General features: G+C 47.4%; 1 non-coding gene across 1 annotated transcript; it reads right to left on the bottom strand.

Moving 5' to 3' along the window:
* Window positions 1–6,490: 6,490 nt before the first annotated feature.
* trnaa-ugc (transfer RNA alanine (anticodon UGC)) lies at window positions 6,491–6,562 on the bottom strand. The gene has a single exon. It is a non-coding gene; the product is annotated as a tRNA-Ala (tRNA).
* Between the last annotated feature and the right edge of the window lie 216 nt (window positions 6,563–6,778).

The following is a 6,778-nucleotide window of genomic DNA, read 5'->3' as shown; positions in this document are numbered from 1 at the left end:
CTGATTAGGACAATGCCCCAAAATGTTACCCTTTGTTCCTGCCAATCTGGCCTTTAAAATGCACCATCCCACCCGCTTTGCCCCCCGCCCTGATCTACCCATTCCCTCCCCATCCATGACCCCTGACTTACCTGGTTCTGGATGCCATGACTGCCTTCCTCATGGGCATGCTTGCAATCCTGGCAGCACCCAGTACTTGGTTTGGGTGTTGTGGGGGCTGCCAGATTGGGCAACGGTTGAGGCCGGAACTTCCTCTCATTGAGAGGTGGAAGTCCCACTCTCGGTCTGTTTAGCTCACCTGCAGTGAGTTTCTTATCTGGACGTGGGCTGCCAACCAACTCTCGCAACGGGGTTGAGATGTCTGCCCCCCGCGCCCCCCAAAAAATCCAGCCCACACTCTTATTCTTTAGGAATATCTGAATGATTTATTCACTTGACTTTTTTTTACATGGCTACTCACATGTGGCAACCAAAAGGGTTGTGCAGGAACTTTCAGGTTGCTCTGAGGCAGGGCAGCTTAAAGGAACATTGGGTAATAGATTTTTTTCACTGGCCCATGAGATCTATTAAAATGAAATATATATCCATACCACACTTTAATACTTGCATGTCTTGAATAATTGCTGAAAGACATTGGCCAGCAGTGAGCGCCTGCTAGAAGTGACAGTCACGCTTCAACTACTTTAGGAATTACTTCAAAATAGGCAAGAGTTGACTTCAAAATTTGCTTTTAGAATCTAAAAATACAAATAGAGTGGGTTGTTAATGTGGTCAATGTGCAGGTTAATGTGCAAAAAGAAACATTTTTGGGACAGATTTTAATTCAAAAATAAATAATTGGGGGCGATCTTACCATCTTGTCCTGCTGATCGATGGGCGGGGTGAGCCAGTAAGATCGCGACATAGGCGGGAAATCAGGTACATACCCAGTTTTTCGCGATCTTACCGGGCCCAGATATCCAGTGAGATCAGCCTCACACCCGAAAAAGGCACGAGGCTGATCTCAATATTTAGATCTATTTAAATACAGATTTAAATATTACATCTGAGCCCAGGACACAATCGTCCAGGCTCACTTGCTTTGACAGCCTCGTCGGTGGAGGTCCTCACCGGCGAGGATCAGGTGTGGTCTCCATCAACAGGGACCTCTTGTGATGGCCTCACCGATAGGACCGGAGGCCATTGAGGCCCCCCTGGGAGGGTGCCCATTCAGCAGTGTCAGCCTGGCATCTGACAGTGCCCACTGGGCAGGGCCAAGAGGGTGGGCCTGAGGGGAGGGGAGTGGGGCACAAGAGGTGGTGGTGGGATGCTGCACACTCTGCAACCGGGATCATGGAAGGATCACTGCGCACTCGAACCGGTGATTGACCAAGGTGGGCCAGGCCAGCAATAGCAGTGGGGGAGGCCAATGCTAACAGCAAGGTGTGAGGGGGGGGGGGGGGGGGGGGGGGGGTGAAGGGGGGGTGAGGGGCAGCAATAGCAGAGTTGGGTGCCTGACAGATCTCTATCTGTGGTGTTGCACAAAACACAGAGGTCTGCGCAATGCGCAATGGCATCCTCTGGTATAATCTGCTGGCTTTCCCCCTTCCCCTTCCCCCTCCCCCTCCCCCTCCCTCTCCCCCTGCTGGCGGGAAACAGATCTTGCTTTATTTTTTCCTCAATGTGGTAAGATTGGATTGTTAGCTTGCCAAAAAAATTGGCACGATTCTCTGTTTTCATGTTCATTCGGCACTTGGATTCTTTTTGGTAAGTTCGCCCCAGGTTTTCCTAGAAACCCTGATTTTATTAATTGTAAACTTAAATAATAGATGTGTATGTGTCACTTTTTCCTCTTTCTCACCATCCCTTCATCTCCCACTTCCCTCTCCACTCAAGCCTGCAGCAGGTACCTGTTGGCTCAATGATGTCCTTGCATGAAGATCATTAACAATCATTTTCTTCAAATGGGGCTATAGCCTCTGTCTTGGGATCTGATTCTCACATTTCATGCTGCCACCAGCGGGAAAGTGGGAGTGATTCATGCTTCCACTGGCAGCAGTGTTCACGTGCCACTCTGCCTATTCAAATGGATTAGCCCATTCCCCAAGTGAAACACACGGATTCTCTGACTCCAGCGGCAGCTGATTCACTGGAATCAGGAATCACCTGAATAAACAACAAGCAGGTGGAGCTTATAAACGCTCCCTGCTGACTCCACAGTCACATCACCAGGGAAGTTGGCTAGAAGGAGACCAACCCAGTGTTTTCTGGATGTGGACATTAACTGGATGTGGTTTGCCACTGAGGAGAAGAGCACCACACTGTTCATAGAATCCTACAGTGCAGGAGGAGGCCATTCGGCCCATCGAGTCTGCACCAACAACAATCCCACCCAGGCCCTATCCCTGTAACCCCATGTATTTACTCTGGTAATCCCCCTGATACCAATGCTCAATTTATCAATCAACCTAACCCGCACATCTTTGGACTGTAGGAGGAAACCAGAGCACCCGGAGGAAACCCATGCAGACACGGGGAGAATGTCTGTGTGGAGTTTGCACAGTGACCTGAGGCCAGCATCTAACCTGGGTCCCTGTGAGGCAGCAGCGCTAACCACTGTGCCACCGCCCCTATTCCCCAGAGTAGGCAGGAGACTACCTGCTAACGTGGTGGCAGAATCCTGGGAGGAGGTGGCTGAGGTTGTCAGCCCCAACAGTTTGACCCAGAGGACAGCCATTCAGTGCAGGAAGAAAATTAACAACCTCCTTAGAGCTGCAAGATTGAGTACCCACTTGTCCTGTCATCATTCCCAACCTTACTGCAGCCATGTTACAATCAGCACTTCCGGCCTTCAACCAGCCAGCCTACCAACACTTCCCTCAGAAACCCCATTCCCCACCCCCCAATGATCCCCATCAGTCTAACCCACACCCCCCCCGACACCCATCAAGATCTTTCACAGGCTTGCCCCAGATCCCCCAAACTCACCTGGCCACCCTTTCAAAGTCTCCTTTTTCTCTCCCTAAAGGATAAGACTGCAGATAACAGGAGGGAGAGGGGGGAAGACAGGCGGATCAAAACTGCACTGAGGGTCCTGACCCCCTTCAAAGAAATGACCCAGGAAATCGCAAGGGAGGGCCAGGAGTGGTCAGTAGCCAACTGAGAGGTCAGGATGGCCCAAGTCCAACGCACATTCATTCATATTTCAACTGAGTTTAACGTTCTCCACACCATTGAGGATCCCAAATGCTAAACCATGTCCTCTCTCTTCCCAGATCATTGTCTGATGAGGCTGGGCCATCTGGTGTCATACCCCCTCATCCAACCTCTCAGAGTACCCCGGATAACAGCTGCAGGGATGACAATGAATTCTCGGTGGATGGTGCAGGTGAATTCACTGCCTGGCAGTGCCAGCCTGATAGTGACACCTGGCACCCTGCAAATGTCCACCTGGGTGGATGCCAGGGTGCCAGTTGGCATTGCCAGGCTGGCAATGTCAGGTGTGCACCGACCAGCCATGTCCCCAACCACCCAGGGGCTTCAACGGCCTTCAATTCTCTGATGTGGCCATCATGCCTAGTCTCCATTTGTGGACACCAGTAGTGATTCTTGCCGGGTTCCCGCTGCACCTGAGTATTGGAGAATCCGGGAGCAGGGAAAATCCAGCCTCAAACAGACTAGCATATTTAAATGTTTATTTAAATATCCTAACCTGGATCCTGCCCTTCAGTGGCTGTGAGGATTCCAACGGGGTTTCCCATTGGCACTGAATGCATTAGACCCCTCACCTCAATTCTCCAACCCTGTTCCACGCCAACACGATCTGCCGCCATTTGCAAATGCTGTGGGAACCAGCAAGCACAGGAAGATGGGAGAAAATAAACAAAGACTTCACACCCATAATCAATGAGGCAATGATTTATAAAGCTGTAACTGCTAAAATGCAGGGACGGGGGGGGTGTATGGTTACTGCAACTTACCAGATCAGTTTAGAATCATTCCAGGGTCAGACTTAACAAAACATTGGATGCCCTGGAGAACAGAACTTTTATATTGCTGAAGAATACCAAGTCTCAGTTAAAAAAAATCAAAAGTCCAGGTCCTTTTATCCTTGTTTGATGAAAATACCACTGGCGTAATCCTAATGCAGTATATTGAGGAGTCCTCAACCAGCTTCAATGAAACATTACTGACCTTGACCAATATTTTAATCTTCAAGCCGAGGAGAATTCAATGTTTAAAAAGAGATACCAAAAACCCCCAGTAAAATGATGAAAAGGCAAAAGACAACAAACTGCATGAGAGCATGAGAGACATGCAGAACTCTCCAGAAGCCCCAGTAATATATCTTTACGGGAAGCCGAAGACAGAAGTCCCAAATGATTTCCTTTTCGAAGGCGTGAACAGAATTGTACCAGCAGCTGGTAGTGAACAAGGCAAATGCTCTGCAGTAGATGGATCAAGAAAAAGCAGAAGTATAATCGGAGAATGTTTATCTCAAAGTTGAGCTGGAAGAATTCAACCTGAAGTATAACCAGACAAGAAATTCACTCAAAGAGCTCATTGCATTGAAAGACTCTTATGAAATGATATGTACCCCTGAAAAAACACAAGGAGTTGGAAAAGACAGCGAATGTTACTTTAGCAAAAGCTGTGTTGGAGTTACCAGCAATGACAAAACTATACACTTATTCACTGATGTGCAGAGTTGAAACAAGAAAATAAACAGTTGAAAGAGCAGCTAATTGTTCTTCAGGATCAGATTCAAAAACAGTCCTTTGGCAACATGATGGAATAAAGAATACTTTGAACAACAGAATGGCAGAGCACAAGAACAAACTCAGTGGAAAGGAAAACCTGTTGAAGGACCTACACATGCTGCAAGGATCCCTCAGGTTTGAGTTTGTCCCTCTGAAACATTATAAAGCAAAGCAATATTAATTTGATACCACTCTGAAAGAACCGATGAACTAGCTTTCGGAGAAGACTCAAGAATGTTCACTATCCCAGGAGGAAGCAGAGAGGCAGAAGGATGAAAGTGTAGCATTGAAAGAAGCAGTTGTGCATTTGGAAGGAATCTTGAAAAAAGACATTACTTTCCTAAGGAGATATACAAAGAGATGAAAACCAAGAAGATTGAATGGCTAGTGAAGGTGGAAGTTTAAAAGTGAAGTTTTTAAGTTTATTTATTAGTCACAAGGCTTACATTAACACTGCAATGAAATTACTGTGAAATTCCCCTGCTAAAGAGCGTGATGTCAAAAACAATTGGCAGAATGGCCTCCTTCTGCATTGTAGATTCTATGATCTATAATCTGTGTTTTTGTTTGTTGAGAGAGGAGTATATTATGGGCAGCATGGTGGCAGAGTGGTTAGCATTGCTGCCTCAGAGCGCCAGGGATCCAGGTTCAGTTCCGGCCTCGGGTCACTGTCTGAGTGAGTGGAGTTTGCACATTCTCCCCGTGTCTGCATGGGTTTCCTCGGGGTGATCTGGTTTCCTCCCACAGTCCAAAGGTGTGCGGGTTAGGTTGATTGTCCCTTAATGTCAGGGGGATTAGCAGGGTAAATGTGTGGGATTACGGGAATAGGGCCTGGGTGGGATTGTGATCTGTGCAGACTCGATGGGCTGAATGCCCTCCTTCTGCACTGTAGGGATCCTATGATTCTAACCACAAAGAAACAATCAAGAGTAACAGCAGCCATGGATCAACACAACAGGCAAAGTGACCAGGTGAGAGTCAACATTAAGCAATAGAAGAATGAAAGCGGACCAAAATGCTAGTCCAACCTTGAAGCCAACAGCAAAAACCAACAGAGCTCATTCCTCTAACAGAACAGTAACTGAGATATGGAAGGGTTATAATCCCTCCAGACCACCTGAACCTCTAACTTCAAAACCTTGAAAGAGGGAGATGGAATTGTGAGAATGTTATAACAATGCTCATATAGTGGTAACAATAAGGTTGGAATAGCATTCAGATTGTAACAGTGAGGTAAATGCTTAAGAGTTAAAATGATGCAAGACTTGAAGACTTAATGTAACTATATTCATAGGATAAAGATTTAGGGGTGGTGTAGTATAAGGGTCTGATATACATGGAATTAATGTGGGACTATGTTCAGTACTGCCCACATAGTGATGGAAGAAGGCACATGATCCAGAGCAAGTGTGATGGAATCATAGAATCATAATCCTACAGTGCGTAAGGAGGCCATTCAGCCCATCAAGTCTGCACCGATCACAATCCCACCCAGGCCCTATCCCCATAACCCCATGCATTTATCCCAGCCAGTCCCCCTGACACTAAGAGACAATTTAGCATGGCCAATCCACCTAACCGCACATCTTTGGACTGTGGGAGGAAACTAGAGCACCCGGAGGAAACCCACGCAGACATGGGAAGAATGTGCAAACTCCACATAAACAGTGACCCAACCCGGGAATTGGACCCAGATCCCTGGTGCTGTGAGGCAGCAGTGCTAACCACTGTGCCACCCAAATGCAGCTTTCTGGAGATGCCGGGGATTGAGCCCAGGACATCACACATGCAAAGCATGTGCTCTACCACTGAGCTACATCCCCAAGCCAAACTTAAACCTATTCTGACAGCAGTGGGATTCGAACCCCATGCCTCCGCAGAGACTGGAACCTTAATCCAATGCCTTTGACTGCTCGGTCAATTTGGCATTGGCCAGAGATGTATTAAGATCCAGAGATGGAGATGGCTCCATACCTCTACCCTTTACCGTATATTGGTATATAGTTACAAGTAGTTAATAAAGATCGGAGTTAACACAC

This window comes from Mustelus asterias, chromosome 14 (genome assembly GCF_964213995.1).
Source record: "Mustelus asterias chromosome 14, sMusAst1.hap1.1, whole genome shotgun sequence".
Classification (NCBI taxonomy): Eukaryota; Metazoa; Chordata; class Chondrichthyes; order Carcharhiniformes; family Triakidae; genus Mustelus; species Mustelus asterias.
Note: the sequence above shows the minus strand (reverse complement) of the source record. Positions and strands in the feature narration are given on the sequence as shown.